The sequence below is a fragment of the Phaenicophaeus curvirostris genome, chromosome 5 (genome assembly GCF_032191515.1).
Source record: "Phaenicophaeus curvirostris isolate KB17595 chromosome 5, BPBGC_Pcur_1.0, whole genome shotgun sequence".
Classification (NCBI taxonomy): Eukaryota; Metazoa; Chordata; class Aves; order Cuculiformes; family Cuculidae; genus Phaenicophaeus; species Phaenicophaeus curvirostris.
In genome coordinates this window covers 22,182,942-22,202,862 of record NC_091396.1, presented here as the reverse complement: position 1 = coordinate 22,202,862, position 19,921 = coordinate 22,182,942, and the positions used below count along the sequence as shown (strand labels likewise).

The following is a 19,921-nucleotide window of genomic DNA, read 5'->3' as shown; positions in this document are numbered from 1 at the left end:
CTGTGCTCACACATGGGGGCTGAGCACAGGCAGTCGGTGGCTGAGTGGGTCAGGCAGGGCACTGCTACACCAGCAGCATGGAAAGAGCTGCCTTTGAAGCAGCGGGATATGCACTCAAATCCAGTGTATCCTGAACAGGTGAAACCCATGTAACTGTGTATAAGATAATTATTTATTCTCCAGCTTAGAAGCCAATAAAAGCAGTTTGTACCTCTGGGGTAGGAGTAAACTCTGTGTTATGAGAATTACAGAAACATGGTAATTTGGTACGGATGACATTTTAATCAATCCAGAATGGCATGGTTTATATTAATAATGCATCCATTGACCAGATTAAGAACTGGTTCCTTTCAGATTGCAAATCTAAACTGTCAGTGGAGAATCCCCAACAAACAAAGATGGTAGGACATTCAAAGGAGGAGTATTTACACCTAACCTATTCAGTTTTCATGGGGAACTGTCAGTGTCATGACATGATGGAATATACTTTCAGGGTAATCCTGAAAGCATAACTGTCAAGAAGAAATTTGTATATATGTGTGCAGTTTTGGTTAGGTGGACCCTAGATTGCCAGGGGCAGTTCAGGCAACCGCATTTTAAAAGGGATGTTGAAAAACCGAGCAGGGTTCACAGGAAAACCAGGCAAACAATACAAGGACTGGCAAAAAAAGTCTTTAGGTGACAGGTTTAATGAGATGAATTTGTTAACTTATCCAGAAATAAATATTTTGAGTAGACTAGACTACCATGTAGATATATCTTCCCATAAGGAAAATATCAAGAATGTATTGAACTACAAAGAAAAGTATAAAAAGAACTAGTGGCTATAAAGCGGATGCAGCCAAATTCACACAGATAATCCAAGCCCATGGAGGATGAGAACAAAGGGAAAGATAAATTCTTTATGTCTTGATTTCTCCAGATCAGAACTCAGTGTCTTTCTTAAAGACAGCTTTATAGCTAAACACAGGTTATTTGGCTCAAGACAGGGTAGCTGCTCGGGATATACAGAACTGCGCATTCCTATGGACTGCCAAAACATGTGATGAATGCCTAGAAACAAACCACCAAGTTTTGAAGTGCTTGTGAGCAGAGACATTCCTCACTTTCCACTCTTTGGGCCAGCTACAGAGAGACCATTTCATATGGAAAAGTAGTTTTGATCATTCATTAAAAACACACCAGCACAAATTCTCAGCTCCTAGTGTTTGAAAAAGGCCCTATTTGCATGTGCCTCATCTAGTCCAGAAGATTCTAGGACTGGTCTTGATCAGGTGTTCTAATCACTGGGTTTCTGACTACAGTTTGAGTGCTCATTCCCACTGCCACCCCCACAGCCTGAGAGACAGGGGTTGATCTGGGTAAAAGGCAATCCACATGCATGCACCCATGTTATGATAACTAAGCAGGTTTCTTCTTTTTTAGATTATTTTTAACCCAGTTCAGCTCTCTGCTTTAGTTCATGGCCTACAAATAGCTTTGTGAGCACAGCCGGGGCTGGGCAGCCACAGCAGCACTGACCCACCAGAGAGCAGGAAATCCTAAAGCCAGCACTGCCTCAGAGACCACTTAAGTGTAGTTGTTGACAAGCTGTATTCTGTTCTACCCACTTTTGAGTGCATTATTTTTCATAATATTGGCTAAAATCTCCGTGCCAGTAGAAGAACCCTTTTGCCTCTCTGGGACACTATCCAGCATTTCATGGAGGAACAGATCTGACAACTGCTGGAAAGCCAACATCCAATTACCTCACTCCAAACTGATGCTGCTGTTTGTAAAGTTTTTTCCTGAGAGCCTGGCACACAGAGGGGAATTGCTGTGAGTGATGGAGTGAGGGGCTGAACACTAGCAAGCCCCGCAAGGAAAAAGTGCTGAAGCATACATTAAAGAAAAAAAAAAATCTATGCCTTATTAATAAGGGGGCAGTTTGCTGAGGAAAGGCAAGCCTTTCCAGGCTAAGACTTTTGCAGAAACACTACAAGTTTGTACCATGTTCCATCTGAAATGAGTTTCTAGACAGAAAAGACAAAATCTGCATGAGGATTTCATTGCCTGGCTATTAAACATATGGAGACAACAGGCACGCATTAAGACAAGGCTCCCTCCCAATAAATTAGCATGCCCATGATTGCACAGAGATAAATAGCTGCTATTTATTGTACTTACATATTTATTTTCCATTATAAATAAAAAGGTTTATGTCTCCCTTTGAGTGTGCTCTTACAGCCTTAGACTACAATAGCTACAACAAAACTATTACTCCAAATTAGCATGGCATTCAGCATGCATTTGTGTTACTTCCATTATTTTTATTGTATTTTTACTTATTTTTTCTCTTGGTTCATTCATCAATCATATTTACAAGCCCATTGTGGCACGTGCTGCCAGTTCAGTGTTCTCACACATTTCAGCACACAGACAGAAACTGCAAACTAGGGCAGCTCTATTAGCTTCTCTAATATTTCCAAGGAGTCTGAAGGTGCTGACAGCTTATGGTATGTCTTTCCCAGGCAAGTGCAAGTGCCTCAAAGTCCATCTATCTGCGATTACTAGAAGGGGTAAAATTACACAGCACACTTACCCTCCAAGCAGGAATAGGAATGCTCTCCTAAGTGATCGAGGGGAACAAAAACCATACCACAGCTGGAGGTCTGACGAATGATACTCATTTGAACTTGTGAAAAATCACCTGTGCTATACCAGCTGCCTTGGCAAAAGTGAGGTTTTGAACCTCAGTTGATTACTTTCCTTGTTGTTTTGCTAATCACATTATCTTTGCTGACTTCAGTGATACATCATGACCTGATCCTGAGGTTCTGCCACCCCCCAAACTCTCAGTGACAGCAGCGGAAGCAGCTCAAGGATGGCAGAAGTGGCCCTTCATTTTTGCTTAGGCTACCTCCACTTTGCACCCTTGCTAATTTTTCTCATGCCTCCTCCCGTCTTTTTTTAGCAAGCAACTCAGGGTGGAAAGTATTAGGAAACAATTTTATTTCTTAGGACTGCCGAAAAGGCTGTTTCTCAGGGCTGCAGAAATAGGGAAGCAGTCACAAGTACCCAAGCATGCACACTGTCACCACAACCCCGTTTGCATACAAGCCCATTGTCAACCAAAGGAACTAGAAAATTACGGCTATTTATCCATCCTTCTTTTTACCCCTCACTGTGCCTCTTTTGGCAGAGCAGCTAAACAGTTTGCATTGTTTCAAATGTAACGCTTGCAGATGGTTTTATTTAGAATTTATTTTATTGGTGAGCCATGCTTCCTCTGTTTATTAAATCATGCCTACTTTTTGCTATCCGTCATGTTGCTCATAACGTCTGTGCAGAGCTCGGGGGTCGGGTTTGTTGCTGCTTTTGGGTGGGTTGTCTTTTGGGGGGCAGTCTGAAACACGACCGAGCTCCGCACGCCGGGGGCAACACCGCAGCTTCACATCCACTTTTTGCTCACAGAAGAGCATGAGCGCTCCCAGGGGGTGACAAGCGGGATCCTGCCGCTGGCAGGGGGGCTCGCCCGCAGGTGGGCAGCGGGGGGTGGCCCGGCGGGAGCCCCACAGCTCCAGCCCCTTGGCCACCGAAGGCCGCTCTGTGCCCGAGAGCCCCCCGAGGGGGTTCTGTGCTCCAGAGCCCCCCAGGTGGGTCCTGTCCCCCAGAGCCCGCCGGGCAGGTTCTGCCCCCAAGAGCTCCCCGAAAGGATCCTGTCCCCACCAGTCCATTCCGGCGGGTTCTGTCCCAGAGCCCCCCGGGTGGCTTTTTCCCCTAGAGCCTCCCGAGGGGATCTCGTCCTCTAGAGCCCCCGAGGGGTTTTTGTCCCCAAGAGCCGTCCGGCAGGGTCCTGTCCTCTAGAGCCCGCGAGCGCACGCTCCTCGCGGGACCCGCGCCGGTTTGGCTTTGCTCAGCTTCCCCCCTCACCCACCCCCACCCCCTGCTTTGTGTGACTTTGGGGGGGGCTCATTTCTTTTTTTATTATTTCTTCCCCCTCCTCTTTTTCCATGCCGGGTATCCGGAGGCAGGCGGGAGCGCTGCAGCCCCCAGAAAGCCCTGGCGGGCCGGGCCGGGCCGGGCGCGCCGGCGGCGCCTCCCCCCGGTTCGGGGGGTCCCCGGGCTCGGCCCCTGAACGCCCCTCTCTTCCGTTCTCCATGTCATTTCCTGTGCTAATAAGATGGTGGTCACGGCCGGGAGGGAGGGAGCCGCCGCCGCCTCCGCCGAGCCCGGCCCGGCCCCGGGACCCATCCGAGCCCGGGAGTAGCCGGCGGGGCCGGCGTGGAGGGAGGGCGCAGCCAGCCGGGCTCTCCGCCCCCCCGCCCTCCCCGGGCGGAGCGGGGCCCCCCACGCCGAGGCGGGCCCCCCGCGCCCGCAGCGCCGAGGTGAGTCAGCCCCGCTGGTAGCCAAGGTGGCCACGAAAATGGCTGCGGAGCCCGGGGCGGGGTGGGGGGTGGGGAGAAACCAGCCAGGCGCGGGCCGGGTGTGGGGAACACGCAGCCGTGGGGGCGCCCGCAGCGGGCGTGGTTGCGGCGGCGCCCCGCGGGCACAGGTGGTGCCCCCCTTCGCCCGCCCTCTTCCCCCTCCGTGGGCCCGTCCTGTTCCCCGCCGCGCCGCTCCCCGCCTGCGCGCACCCCCCCCCCCCCCCCGCCATCTCCTCCTCCCCTCCCCGCGGCCGTTAGCGGGGTTGGCGAGTGGCGCGGGCCGCGGCCAATCGGCGGCGGGGGCGGGCGGGCGCGCGCCACTTTGGAACGCGGGGGCGGGGCTCGCGCGCGGGGGGCGCCCGGCGGGGGCGCGCGGCGGGGCGAGGCGGCGGCTCCGCGGGGAGACTTTACTCGCGTGGGAAAACTTCACCAGATGCTTTCCCCCCCCTCTATTATTATTATTTTAAATGGTTGAATTTTCCTGCGTTAGAATCACACAATCTCTAGGTTGAAAAAGACCTCCAGGATCATCGAGTCCAACCGTTCCTAACTTCCACTAAACCATGTCCCTGAGCACCTCGTCTACCTGTCTTTTAAACACCTCCAGGGACAGTGACTCAACCACCTCCCTGGGCAGCCTGTACCAGTGCCCAGTGACCCTTTCTGTGAAAAATTTCTTTCTAATGTCCAGCCTGAACCTCCCCTGGTGGAGCTTGAGGCCATTCCCTCTCATCCTGTCCTCTGTCACTGGGGAGAAGAGGCCAGCACCCTCCTCAATAAGGTCACCCCTCAGACTCCTCAAAGCTAAACAACCCCAGTTCCCTCAGCCGCTCCTCATAGGCTTCACAACCCACACCCGAGAAGAGTCTGAGTTGTTTCCAAATGCTCCAGAAGAGCATGTTTGGTATATATTTTAAGCAAATCCGATACCCTCATCGTATTCCAAAGGGAAAAGGAAGGTGCCTCCGGTGTCCTGTTCCAGATCCCTTAAAAGAAAAAAAAAAATCTGTCCTGTGGGCAAAACTCTTGGCTCAATGTTTCTTCCTCTTTTCCCAGTGATTAATGCCTCTCATTAATGGGAGGAGAACTGGCAGAACCAGCTTAAAATAATACCGACCTGACCATAAAAAAGGGTTGTTTTCCAACACTGCAGGTGTGCACGGGGTTTGGTTGAGCAGCCAGCCCCAAATATCCAGCAGCCCCCTGGATCCCATCCTGCTGGCAGAGTTTGGCTCCTTGTGAGACTGGCAGAGTGTGGGCAGGCTGCCTGGGTTGGACTTCGTGTACCCCAAATTTTTGTTTATGCAATCGCCAAGATTATAAGCAACGAAAGTGGAAAGGGAAATGACTTTCAATTTTCTAATATATCATGTATCAACCTTACAATAGATGCACATCCTTGACGAGGAAATGAAAGTTTTCAGATGATGCATGTTTACATCTTGCAAGGGGTGCTTCCACCAAAGGTGTTCCTGCTCTAAAAATAATTGCTTAGCACAGGGCTGAGCGAAGTAAGGCTCTTGAATCATGTGCAGTCTGCAAAGAGTTTGAGTGTTAGGGCTGTTGGTGCAGCTGGTGGAAGGTCTGTTAGCAGAGGAAAGGCTGGTTGGCTGGAATCACTCACCAAGGAGGATTTGAGGTAGTCACAGGAGATGCTGAAGGATGCCCTGGCTCTTGGCTGGATACAGAGGTGACACATCCCGCTGCGGTGTGGAGTAGCAGGACTGGGGGAAGCCACTCTTCCCTCCTATCTGGGAGTCATGTCAAAAGCTGCTGTTCTTTCTGGCTGTCCATGGGGCATGAGGAAGGTGCTGTGCTCCCAGCTCAGTGCTCGCTTTGGTACTGACCCTGCTGGGTTTGGGAGAGCGTCCTATTGCTGCTCTAGCATCTTTGTCAACCATACATGGCTTATGGGGGCCTTTCTCATTATGAGCCTGGTAGCAATTACTTGTGCTTCTTTGACACTTAAGAGGAAGGATTATTGTGAGGACAGTACTTGATTTTAAATAATAAGGACAACAGCAGAAACTTGTCTGAAACCTTACTTTTGTGTGTGCTGGGGCAAGGTAGGTCTTATTGGGATGGGGTAGGGGCAGGTTGTTTGCTCGTATTCCATGCTGGAAAGCAGTGGATAGTAGGAATGGGATGGTAGGAATGTTATGTCCAGCAACACCCACAACAGGAGCCTGAAGCAGAAGGCTCCTCCACTGCAGCAATCTAGCTTTGCAATCAGGGAGCCACAAGCATTGCGGTGAGTGGAAGTTGCTGCTCTGAGTCAGAAATCAGAGTAAAGTATGTGTATTGAGAAAAACTACAATCCCGGGCAAGAGAGATCTTTGGTCTTTATTTATAGAGTACCGTGTACACTTTATCCTTATGTTTTTTTTTTAACATTCCTTTTTTCCTTTCATAACTTCTGTTTCATACTGTTTACTTCCCAAGTAACGCTGTGTTTTTAGACTTTTTTTTTTCCCCATGTCCATTTATGCAAGAGAAGTATGAGCTTTTACCTGTCTCCATATTCTTAAAGTTGCTGTTAGCAAGGCCTGTCTTGCTGGTTTGGCTGTTAAGTGCTACTAACCATTTCCAGAGGTCTTAAAATACTGCTTAATATTAAAAATATTTTGTAGTAGCACATTTAAAATTGTTATTGCCAGTCCGGTGGTGTTGGCGTGTGTGTGAAAATTTGCATGGAGAAACTAAATATAGTCACAAAGACAAAACGTTTTGGGTTTTGGTTTTTTTTGTTTGTCAGTCAAATAGTAATACTGTAGATTAACTAGGGGACTTCCAGAGAGAAGAAATAAGCCACTAAAACTTGATCTGAAGGTACGAGGCTGGGTAGCTGTGGGAAGTAATTACTCTTGTTCCCAGTGGCTGTAGTGCAGGCAGGAGCTTCTGATGCCTACTTTGCATTAGGAACGTGTATCCAAGACATATGAAAAAGCAGTTTTCCTAAGAAAGCCAAAACAAGCTGCTTTTATTACTCAGTTTGGATTGCAGCTTTCTGGCAGTTTAAGAAATCTGGAGTCAGTTGAATGCACATCCAGGTATGCTTGACATGTCTTCTTACATCATTGTTGAGTTCTCTGCTCTGGCTCTCACCTGATCACAGGTCTTTCAGACCCCAGAGCTGAGAGCTGTTTGAGGCAAAAGGCATAACCAATGAAGAGGGGCTGACATATGCAACAACTGCTGGTGTTGAGCAGGTGGCAGAATTCCTCCTGGCCAGCCCTGCTGCAGGATGCTAGCTTTGCTGCGCTGTGTCATACAACCCTTGTTGTCATTGTTGTGGCCTGTTTCACCACGAGCATTTCTGTACAGCACTCCTGCCACCTTGCAGAAGGCGAAGCTCCTGTGCAGCTGCAGACAGTTTTAGTGCGTCCTCTTGCACAGACCTCTCTGCAGTAGTGGAGTGAAGGAGGCTTTCATTTCACAGGCTTTTCTGTTCTCCCTGGGACCTCTTCTCTTCTGCTTGTTTTTAAATAAAGCCTCTAGAGCAATGGTCCTTCTAAAGCTGCATGCTGAAACGTTGCTTTTCAGGAAACCCTGCTTGTTGAGCTTGCTCACGCAAGTAGCAAGTTCACCCTCACAGAGAAAAAGCAGAGAGGGCAAGATGAGAGACAAGTTTGTATTCCCTTGCATGGCATCTTCAGAAATAAGGTGAGGGATAAGAACTTCGGAAAGAGAGGAAAGAGATGCAGGTAAGAGGCCAAACAGTGTGTTGGAAAACACAATTGAAGTCCTGTGGCTTCTTTGGAAGGTGGGAGCAGCCAAGGTGGGTGGAGAAGAAATCTGGTGAGGAGGGCAACACAAGCCATCCACATTAGCATAGTTTTTCTTTAAAATACCCGCTGTGTGACAAGCATTGCACTACTAATAGAAAAGACCAGGAGGATTGAGAGCAAGGAGGGAAGAAAGCAGAGGTGAAGAGGGTAAATTTTGACTTGGCAACTAGAATCCCATTTACTATTTTGGTTTTTAGAGGTCTAGTCACTCTTCTCACCAGGTAGGCGTGACTTCAGCTAGAGTCAGTGAAGGTGGTACTAGCACTGACAGTTTTCCTTCCTCCATCTCAGACTCTGCACATAACTTCAAGAACTTAAAGCTTCTGTTGAGAGAGCTTTGCTATTGGTCTGTTTGTGCAAGCAGCATAGCTCGTATGCTTGAGAGCTTTTGTTCGAAGGCCTCCCTTCTCTGCAAGGCAGGCAGGCACCGCTGTGGCGTTTCAGACTCGAAACAGCTTCTCTGCAGTCAGAAGGTAAAAACATTACACATATAATTTAAAGTTTAAGCTGTAGAAACTGGCAGCCTCCAAAAAAAGATTGGTAATGTGAATTGCAGAAGACTTATTTCAGTGTAGTCCCTTGGTCACGGGCATCCATCAATAAGGGGCCCATCAGAAAGGTATCTTGAGCAAAGTTGTCTAATTTGAGCACACTCTGAGGAATGGCTTTGTTTCTCTGCTCCCTTTATTCTCTCCTCCTTAGTCTTTGGCTTTTCAGCAGTGCTAGTTTTACTTTGACTGTAGTGATTGGTCCCTGAGGAGGGACTGCCATTCTGAAATAAGTGTCAGCAGCTGAGCTGTGGTGCTGTCAGCTGGGGGCTGGCTTTTGCCAGTGGAAGCTTGACCGCAGGTTCTGGAGGGGATGTATGAGGACAGAGAGGTGAAAGTGCATGGAAGGTGATGTGGAGGATTGTCCCATGTGGCAGCTCAAGAATTGCTTTAATTAGTTAACCCTGACAGCCAGCAGTGCTCCTGTCTTGCACAGCAGAGAGCTGATGCACTGAGCATCCTTTGCCTGTTCCTGAGTCAGGTCTTCCCTGTGTGCTTGGGAGTGCTGACTCCAGGCTCCTGAGTGCAGATCAGGGCACTGTGGGCACATGGCTCCTGTAGCTCCTACAAACACCCTTTCTGAGTGTTGCAGAGGGTTGAAGGCTGGTAATGGGAGCTTAGGTTGATCAGGGGCATCAGTTATTTCCAGCCTAATAACCGATGTGAAATACTGCCCAGTACATTCCTTTTCAGTACAATGAAGCTTTATATGAAAATGTATCATGCAAACTGTATCATAATATGCTGAACGGAGTTAAATGTGGTCCTTCAACTGTGGAGTCAAACAGCTGAGCAGACTAAGTGTACGTAGCATCTTTCTTGAAAGGTGATGCAAGTTGTTTAGGATTTAGTCCTCCAGTCCTAGGATGTTCCCTCTCTAGACCTTTCATTTGGATAAACCTAGATTTCTTCATTTCTGGGTGCATTGGGGGTTTTGCTCTTGTTTGGTTTGTTCTGTTGGGTTTTTTTAAAATTCTTTTTGTTGTGAGGCTGCTGGACTACTTCATGTGGTCTGCTGCTTTCTTTAAATTGGGGACTTTTTGCTTGGAAAGGCTAATGTGAATGTTGATGAAGGCTAATGTGAATGTTGTGTAAGAGCAGTAGAGTTTGCAGAGTCCCGTCCTTTTATCCCTTCAGAGGAAACAGAGGAAAACAGTTGGCAACTGACTGAAGGAAAAATCAATACTGATGTCACATGAACATACTTTTGTGAACTATGAAATACCTTTTACAGTTGTCATAGTACCCATCTAGGCAGATTATCTCTTTTGAGCTCAAATTAGATCAATCAGCCATTAAAGAATAGGAACTTTTTAATCATTAAATTAAATTTATTTTCCCTTCATCATTAGGAAGAGAACTGTCCTATGTATGGTGTGTGTATAAGTTGCTTTGTTCTTTGAGAAATTTTTCCTAAATCATATTGTGAAAGCTCCCTGCATGTGCGTGGTCGTACTTCCCCCTCAGTGCAGAATCCCACCAGCAAAAGCTGTATCACTATTGCAAAAGCAGTATGTGCAGAAAGGTGGATCCACTTGCTGCATCTATGGGACACGTTGAGAGCTAGCACCAACTAAATCAGATGGTAACGTATCTTCTTTAGGTGTGATGGACTCAACTGTTAGTTGTTTGGTTTTGTTTTTTTTTAACTAGGTCTCAATCTGTAGTCAGGAGTTGAACTGTTGCCTTTGAATTCTCCTGGAATAGTTGGTGAACTTTTGAAGCCCTTCAGTGATTTGTATAACTGAAGTCACTGTGATGTGCTCCCTCTTCTTTTTGGACTGGAATTGAATGAATTCTTGGGTTCTTGCCATGCTTCAGCTAATCAAGGTTTTAAAAATGTCCGTAGTTTAGAGGACCAGCTGTTGCTGTGCAACATGACAGTTTTATGTAGAAGGCATGCTTGAGGAGCTGGGATTGAAGGAATGGCCCAGAAGTAGCTGGCCCCTGCTGGAATTTTTTTTGTAGTTAGGTGCATTAGGATATGCAGGGTCTGAACACCCCTCTCTCTGTATAGAAGGGAATGTGCAGATCAAATGGTGGTGGTGATGAATTCAGCACACAGATATCTGATTTCTTGGCAGATCTGATACTGGGAGTATCTGGACTGCTGCCTGCCTCAAGGAAAAGGGGGACGGTGTGACCCATGCTCAGCTACTACTCATCCAAGAGGTGTAACATGAGTCTTTAACCTGTAGACAGATTTACCATCCCTGAGTAATGCCTGTTGTACTGTGACATCTTATCTCCATAATGGCCTGCAAGAGGGTGCAAATGAGAAGAAATAAATGTGGCTCTTGCCTTTGCTTCCTCTGCATTTTATGGAACAATTAGTTTGTTCTTGGTCTGCCTGATGTGCTTTTTAATGCTTTTAAAGGACTGAGCTAGTTTGTTAGAATTTTAGGAACAAATGAAAATATGATTTGCTCCTACCTTCTCATTTTCCCCCCAAATATTCTTTCCCTTTTTGCTGTACAAGTATAAAGAAAGGAGCTGCTTGCTGTGTTCTGAAGCCCAAGCATGGTGAAACCACTGTTTGGAACAAACATAGAGGAACCATCGTTTAACATCCTTCAACAGAAGTGAATAGGCACCAACTGGACAAATGGTGCCAAAGCAGGATTTTATTTTACATCTATACCCACAGGTTCCAGTTGAGTGGGGATCCTGCTGCATCTGAGACTGCTTGTCTAGGGTTATTGGTGCTACAGAGACTTTACAATTTGGCGTTTGATTCTTGAAGCTTTTGAGTGGGGTGGTGGGAAGGGGTGTTGCTCAATAACTAGGTGCCTACTGGAACACCAGAAGTCTCTTGGAGGGGTGGGGTTTTCTGATTTGCCTTTAGGACAAAGAGCTTCGTGTTGTGATTTGTAAGTAACATTGTCTGCTCAAGAAACTTTCTGTCATGTGGCTGTGTCAAAGGTGAAATGGTGTTTTGTGCTTTTTATGTGACAGAATTTAAGGGTGGTCTTACAAAAAACAGTGTGTGATGGCAGACCGGCACTTGGTGGTCGCTGTTGAGTGTGTTGTCAGCTTTGTACAGGAAAAGAGCGCTCTGGTGAAATGCACTGAGCTTTCTGAGTCAGTGGAGCAGTTTGAATTTCATGCATAGCTTGGCCATGGCTTACAGATGTGTGTGCAAGCCTGTCAGTCCATCCCTGTCCTCTAACACCACTAAGCATTCACCAGCAGAAGAAAAAGACTAAGTACTGCAGGTAATCTTTTTCTTTTAAAGAAGAAGAAACTGGAACTTCTAGAAAAGTGTTGAGTGAAACACTGTCCTGTTAAAAGATGGATGTGCTCTCCAGAGAGGCTAATTTAGACACTGAGGAAGTATATGTGGAGCTGATTGCTGGCTGGGTGCCTGTCACTGAAGGGCACTAGAGGCTGAAATGCTAGGCAGCACTGGTAGTGCTGGCACCTCAGCCCATGACAGTTGGGTTGCATGAATTATCTCTCTGCCTTCCAGCTAATTTTATCCTGTTGATTTTTCATGAATCATTTCCCATCTCTGTGGGTTAGAAATTAAAGTGGAAGTTTGCTAGCCAGAATAGCCACATCTGCTATTTAGAAAGTAGTGTCTGGGGTTTGCTTCCTGCCCACCCCCACGCCTTCTCTTTCCCTTTTTACCTCTGTCAGCGTTCAAATATGTGAATCACTGGTGTTGCTCACCCACAGAAACTTTTAGGCTGGACAACTTGCACAAGTGCAGGGGTCCTCTGGATGTGTGTGAGCTCGTGATGGGTGGCTGGGCAACGCTGGTGGCGGGCAGGTGCTGACTGCTATGTGGCAGGATCCCAGGTGTGTGGTGAGGCTGGCAGGACCCAACCATGGTGTCTCGAATTTCCTGCACGTGCCTTATAAAACATTAAAGGCACTTCAGTGTCTTTTCTCTCTCTCAGCATAGCAGAAGAGCAAGAGTACTGCAGTGACCCAGCCTGCTGCGTGCCTACCAAGCACTTCCTTACTCCAGTCTTTTGTCTCCATGGGTGAGAGAGAAGATTATTTGGGCAGCAAATTCACATCTCTGCTTTCTGTAAAAGTGCCTGAGTGATGAAAAACTTAACTTTTACAGACCAAAACATCCCTTTGTTGAGCTGTATGCACTTGGTTGCCATCTGGGTCAGCAGCAAAGAAAGGATAACTTGCTTATCCAGAAGTTGAGTCCTGTGAGTAGGGGATCCAGTGACCCACACAGGAGTTGTATAGCATGGATCCTGTGGGTAAGCAAAGTTTCCTAAGCACAGCTGCCAGCAAAAAAAAAGCACATTCCCTTCAAGCAAAGTGAGCAGCAGATAACCAAAAAGAGGTCTCTAGTTTGCTGATGCTCATTTTTATTCAGTCTTGGTAGATCACAGCAAATCCAGGAGACTGGAAGAGCAGTTGTGTTGGGATGGTTCAGAAAATCGCCAAGTGGATGGCCCAGGAAATGATAGGTTGAGTAGCATGACACCAACCCTGGGTAAATGTAAAATAATTAATGTTTGAAACTTCATGTTATGCAAGTGTCTTATACTTCTCAACCAGGTCTAATTTTGTTCTTTGAGAAGTTTATAACTGGTTTAAAGAAAGATCCATAGATGTGATATACTTCGGTGTATAAGGCAGTTAACTCGGTGCATGAAAAAACAGCTAATATCTAATGCCAAAGGATATCAATAAAATATGAGTGAGTTAGGAAGAGAAGATAGTGATTGACAGGGAGTCAGCATCCAATAAACAGTCTGAAGTGGCAGCATAAACAGTAAGGAGGATAAAGGCTACTCTAAGTTAGAGGACGGTATTAGCACACTAATAAATTAACTGTGCGTTAACTTTACGATGAACATAGGAAATGTTTTTTCAGCATCAGAAGATCAAGGCGCTGGCATTGCCAGCTTAGAAGGAGGGAGCAAATAATACAGCTATTTTAAGCTAGAGCTTGATCATTTTACAGGACAATCTCTGCAACATGGTATGTAGAGTCTGCGTTTTCAAAGAAATAGTCTCAATGACCCTTCCCTTCAAATGAGGGGGAAGGCAAAGCCAGTTCTGCTCAGCACTCAATGGTGCAGGAGAGAGCATGACTTACTGCTGGCAAAAGGTGTATATGAAACAAGTTTGGTGAATTGTAGCTGTTGATAAGGGCAGGATGGAGTTAAACAGTTTGTTTGATAAATGGAGCCATTGGAAGAAAATAATTTTCATACAGACAAGTGGAGAGTTATGAACCTGAAGTGGCATATCCCAAACGTGATTCGCAAAGTGGGGCTGTGTCCCAAGCAATCCCGTGTGAGAATGTGAGGGTCGGAATGGGCAGGCAGCTCCAGGGAGCTTTCTTTGCCAAGTCATAGCTGGAAAAGATGACTGTGATTTTGGACACATGAACAGGGAGGTAATAAATCAGGGTGAGGAGGTAGTTTTGTGTCTGTAACCCTTACTTTTACTTCAGACGCAATCTTACAGCAGTGTGGCTTTCTGGTGGCAGCATCTTGAAATAATGTAGAGAAAAATGGAAGAGAAGAATGATGAGAATTGTTGAAAGCTGAGGAGATACTGCATGCATACATACCCAGGGCTCAGCTGTAAATGTGGTTTTATTCAATGCTTATCACTATTGCTATGCAAACACATTTCAGTAGTGCCTCAAGGAGCAAGACTTGAATCCGTCACTAGGTTGTACTCTTATTCCTGTCCTTGGAGCGAAAAATGTTAGTGGAATAGCATCTTGGTTTAGTACTGGAATTTTGTGTCTGTTTGTTTTAACGTTATAAATGTAGGTATATATTTATGTTGAAGAAGCCCAAGGCAAAGAAGTGCAACTGGCAGTCCTGACCAGAGATGGTGAGGTTTGTTACAGCCATTAACCTGGGAAGCAATTCTTTCCATTTGCTCAAACCAGCGTCCCAACTTGCCAGGTATTTCAGTCTTTCCTACTGGGTTGCAGAGCCCTTTGAAAGAACTGCTGACTGATGCCCAGAATATGCAACTTTTCCATGATGGGGATTAACAATTGAAATGAACTTCTGATTAAGTGTTGGCTTCTTTTCCCCTTGCTAGACTTGGATGGAGATTTTGTCATGTTTGTAGGCTACAAAAGTTGCCAGTTTAAGGGAATTATTTTTAATACATTTTAAAAACACTAGTCACGTTCTTTCAGCTGCAGTAAGTAGCTGCCTTGGCTCTGTGGCATGCTACGCTTTTTCAGAGGTTTTTAGACTGCATGGGAGCTTTACATTGTTGGCATCCCGCTGTGTTGAGTCCTTAGTCCACAGTTAACATAGAGAACTTATCATAGAATCATAGAATAACCAGGTTGGAAGAGACCCATCGGATCATCGAGTCCAACCATTCCTATCAAACACTAAACCATGCCCCTTAGCACCTTGTCCACCCGTGCCTTAAACACCTCCAGGGAAGGTGACTCAACTACCTCCCTGGGCAGCCTGTTCCAGTGCCCAATGACCCTTTCTGTGAAAATTTTTTCCTAATGTCCAGCCTAAACCTCCCCTGGCGGAGCTTGAGGCCATTCCCTCTTGTCCTGTCCCCTGTCACTTGGGAGAAGAGACCAGCACCCTCCTCTCTACAACCTCCTTTCAGGTAGTTATAGAGAGCAATGAGGTCTCCCCTCAGCCTCCTCTTCTCCAGGCTAAACAACCCCAGCTCTCTCAGCCCTTACCTCATAAGGCATGTTCTCCAGCCCCCTCACCAGCTTTGTTGCTCTTCTCTGGACTCGCTCCAGAGCCTCAACATCCTTCTTGTGGTGAGGGGCCCAGAAATGAACACAGCATTCGAGGAGCGGTCTCACCAGTGCCGAGTACAGAGGCAGAATAACCTCCCTGGACTTGCTGGTCACACCGTTTCTGATACAAGTCAAGATGCCATTGGCCTTCTTGTCCACCTGGGCACACTGCTGGCTCATGTTTAGTTGGCTGTCAACCAACACCCCCAGGTCCCTCTCCTCCAGGCAGCTTTCTAGACAGACTTCTCCTAGTCTGTAGCACTGCATAGGGTTGTTGTGCCCCAAGTGCAGGACCCGGCACTTGGCCTTATTAAACCTCATGCCATTGGACTCTGCCCAGCGGTCCAGCCTGTTCAGATCCCTTTGCAGAGCCTCCCTACCCTCCAGCAGATCAACACTTCCACCCAGCTTAGTGTCGTCTGCAAACTTGCTAAGGGTGCACTCGATGCCTTCATCCAGGTCATTGATAAAGACATTGAACAGGGCTGGACCCAGCACTGAGCCCTGGGGAACCCCACTTGTAACTGGCCTCCAGCTGGATTTCACACCATTTCCCACCACTCTCTAGGCCCGGCCATCCAACCAGTTTTCCAGCCAGGAGAGTGTGCGCCTGTCCAGGCCAGAGGCTGACAGTTTCTCAAGCAGAATGCTGTGAGAAACTGTGTCAAAGGCTTTACTGAAGTCCAGGAAGACCACATCCACAGCCTTTCCCTCACCCAGCAGCCGAGTCACTTTGTCATAGAAGGCGATCAGGTTAGTTTGGCAAGACCTGCCTTTTGTGAACCCATGTTGACTGGGCCTGATCACCCAGTTCTCCTGCATGTGCTTCATGATAGCACTCAAGATCACCTGCTCCATGACTTTCCCTGGTACTGAGGTCAGACTGACAGGCCTGTAGTTTCCTGGATCCTCCCTGCGACCCTTCTTGTAGATGGGCACAACATCAGCCAGCCTCCAGTCCAGTGGGACTTCCCCAGTCTTCCAGGACTGTTGGAAGATGATGGAAAGGGGTTTGGCCAGCACATCCGCCAGCAACAAATAATAACTTGCAACAAATAATACCTGGTTTGCAGAGGCTTGTGCTAATCCGTCATGCTAGGTTCACACTCCTGACATCAACAAAGGGCAAATGCTCCCAGCTGACCATAGTATACAATTTTGTGTCATCCTGTAAAGTCAGCATCATTTTCCATGTTCACTAGAAGTCACCATAAGACAAACTTAAGACTGGTGCTTCTTCCCCCTCTGAAACATATCTGCCATGAAGTAGATCATGGCAAGTTTTGATGACATGTTTTGCCAATGAACTATGTAAGAGTGCATGTCTTGCATCCACTTGAAATGACAGGAGGAGTTTCAGGTTGGCACATGCGAATTTCCCTGTCCCCAGCCTGTCTGCAGTTGGGATGACACCAGGAACTTGGTGTTGTGGTACCCCAGTGCTGTTTGTTGTGTTAATTGCTGGTCTTGAGCAACTTACTGAAACCGCAGGGAACTCTCAACCCTCGCTGCTGTGAAATGGGTTTAAGTCTTACAGTTTTAAAGCTTGCTCTCCAAGCTTCTTCAGAAAGCTGCAGCAAACCTCATGGTGCTTCCAGGTTTATTTCTTGTAGTCCTTCAGTTTGTCAGTGTTTTCAGAATTTAAAACTCAAAAGAAAATGTTTCATACTTCTCATGAATTTGTGGCTACCGATTGCAGTGGAGTATTTGGCAATGATTTAAACAAGACCTAGTCGCATTGCATGCTTAAATCCTGCATCACCCTTGCCCTGTTATTTTCACTTACTAAGTTTGAATTTGTGACTGCTCCAGCTTATTTCTAACTGTGCAGGCTGCATTCAGCCCTGCTCTTCAGCTGTCAGAGAAGACCCCTGTCCTTGCATCAAGTTGGGAGGCATGTCATCAGGTCTTGCCCTGCCACCAGCCTTCACCGTGCCTGGATGCTACTGTGCTGCACCATTGGGTGGAGGACCACTTCCCCCACAGGAATGTTGTACTTCCATGGAAGAAAAGTTAAGCCAGCACTGTGGCAACTGTCAAGGCAAAAGCAATTTTCCCAGTAGAACGTGGAGTTAATGTCTGTTTGTAGATAGTGGCCCTCCTCTGAGCAAACTGGTTCTCCCTCTTATTTTGTGGCATCTCTTGGTGTTTGCATTGGCTGCGAGTGTGAGCTGTGTAGCCAGCTGGTACTTCATAAAGTGACCTGAAATTGTTGGCATGGCAGAGGGCCTTACTAAGTGAATTTACCTCAGGGAAAACAGTCAGTTTGGGTCTTTGGCTCTTTGGGGTGGAGCTCAGAGCCTTGAATGCTGTGCTTTATTCCCCCATCTCAGCTCATCAGTAGCTGACTGTTCTGGATTACTATTTCTGGTAATACTATGCAACTGTAGGAAAAGCATATGAATTCAAGTCCATCTTTCACCATGGGCCTGCACTTTAAATCATGGTACAAGCTTTTGCAAGATCTTTCTTAAAAGAAGAGGGGATGACCTCCAGAAGGCCAGCAGTGAGAAACTGAGTGAAGCAGCTGTGTGCTGAGAAGGGAATGGATTCCTATATGGCTGTTTCACATGCAAGAATGTCCCGATCTGGGAAACGTGCCAGTAAAATGTAAAATTAAAGCTCTGTTTTGGAGACTGATCCACACAGATAAGAGTCTGTGGCTGTTAACTAGTAACTACAAGAGGGGCAGTGATAAAGGCAGCATACTTGAGGACAGGAATTTACAGGTTCGTTCATGCTTAACTCCATTTGGACTTTTTCTCTCACATTAGAGATTAACCGTTCAGATGTTCTTGTGTTTTCAGCTTTCTTGATCGTGATCAATGTGGTAAAGCCACCGGAGATCTTAACGTGTCATGCAGAAATGCAACAGGTCCTTGCCTGCTTTGTAAAGAAAACAGAGGAGGTTATATGGTGCTGCTTGTGAACCTGAGGATGCCTCTTGAGGTTTGTAGCAGCTACACTGGTGTCCTGGGCCTGCCAAGGTGCATTGTGCCTCATACTATCACTGTGTTTGCTGTCCAAAGGGCATGATGTTGTGTGCAAACAGCATCTGTATCTTCACAGCATCCCTCTCGCCTATAGATTGTCCTCTCTGGCATGATTTTAGGACTTTGCAGTAGGCTGTGTGTACACTGAGACTGGGAGATCTGGTTGTCCTGATGGGCACAGAAATGCGCACATGGGCAGCCAAGTATCCCTTGGGAGTACCTTCAGCAGTAACCAAGGGTCATGCTCTGCCTGTGTTTATGTGGTGCTTCTCCACATCATCTTAAGTCTTCAGAGAATCTTCATATTTAGGTTTTAAAACAAACACAACTATGCAAATTGCCAAAAAAACCCCCAGCCAAATCAATGAGGTGGATGGAGTGAAAAGCACAGAATGTGAACTAGACTCTTACTAAAGAGGGGGCAGAAAGGGCAAGGAAGAGAAACTGATGGGAGGTGAAATTAGGAAAAATTAAAAGCAGCTGTAAATACATTAGAATCTAAAAGACTCATAAAAGCACAGTCATCTCCTGATGCCTGAAACTGGAGAAATGTCAAATGTTTCTTTCCTGCAGCTGACAGAAAAGCTAGGTGATGGTACCAGTTACAGCAGCAGTGTGATGGTCTCTTGTAGCAGTAGCTTGGGACTCAGCAGCACATTTTTAGGTTTATGATCCTGGCTAACTTGTATCCAGGGCTTTTAAAAGGGCTGTCTGAGCAACACTCTCTGGGCCATCAATGCTATTCCTTTTTTTTAAGAAAATGTACATGTAATTAGTTAGACTGCAAAAAATATACTGTGTTAGTCATAAACAAGTAAGCTAATATCAAGTCTAATCTCAGCAAACTAGAAGGCAGTGCTACATGCAGTCTGATGTTGGCTTCCAGTAAAATAATAGCTGATAGAGATTGGATTGCTCATGATTTAAGGGGGTGTTAATTGTAATAACCAGCCTGTACAGGTTTTGTTTTTTAAATAAGTCTTTTCTGTGTGTGATTTTCAGACGTTTCTATAATATTGCTTGATAGGGGTAAAAGTGTTGTCATGTCTTGCATGTTTAATGCACTGAGGTTGTGCCACAGGTCATAGGAATAAGCAGCTAGAATGATTTGGTGTGTCACACACTGTTGGAGCGGGTCCAGAGGAGGACCACAAAACCCATCAGAGGGATGGAACAGCTTTCCTTTGAGGAAAGACTGAGAGAGTGGGGGCTATTTGGCCTGGAGAAGTGAAGGCTCTGGGGAGACCTTATTGCAGCCTTTCAGTACTTAAAGGGAGCATAAGAAAGGTAGGGACAGAAATTTTAGCAGGGATTGTTGCAATAGTGCAAGGGATAATGGTTTTGAACTAAAAGAGAGTAGATTCACACTAGATAGAAGGAAGAATTTCTTTATGATGAAGCTGGTGAAACTTTGAACAGGTTGGCTAGAGAAGTGGAAGATGCACCATCCCTGGAAACATTCATG

The 19,921-nt window shown here is 46.6% G+C and overlaps 3 protein-coding genes across 5 annotated transcripts in view; 2 read left to right on the top strand and 1 right to left on the bottom strand.

The window, feature by feature from the left end:
* The window catches only part of SYT13 (synaptotagmin 13), a 200,234-nt gene that overhangs the window by 121,833 nt on the left and 58,480 nt on the right, over nt 1–19,921 (bottom strand). The window lies entirely within an intron of this gene.
* Nucleotides 4,163–19,921, top strand: part of PRDM11 (PR/SET domain 11) — a 50,572-nt gene continuing 34,813 nt past the window's right edge. For all 3 annotated transcript variants that reach the window (XM_069857898.1, XM_069857901.1, XM_069857897.1), the window contains exon 1: nt 4,163–4,367. The gene's annotated coding sequence lies outside the window, so the exon portion shown is untranslated. The remainder of the gene's footprint in view (nt 4,368–19,921) is intronic.
* Nucleotides 6,118–19,921, top strand: part of RPAP1 (RNA polymerase II associated protein 1) — a 164,214-nt gene continuing 150,410 nt past the window's right edge. Inside the window, exon 1 of the mRNA XM_069857896.1 lies at nt 6,118–6,121. The gene's annotated coding sequence lies outside the window, so the exon portion shown is untranslated. The remainder of the gene's footprint in view (nt 6,122–19,921) is intronic.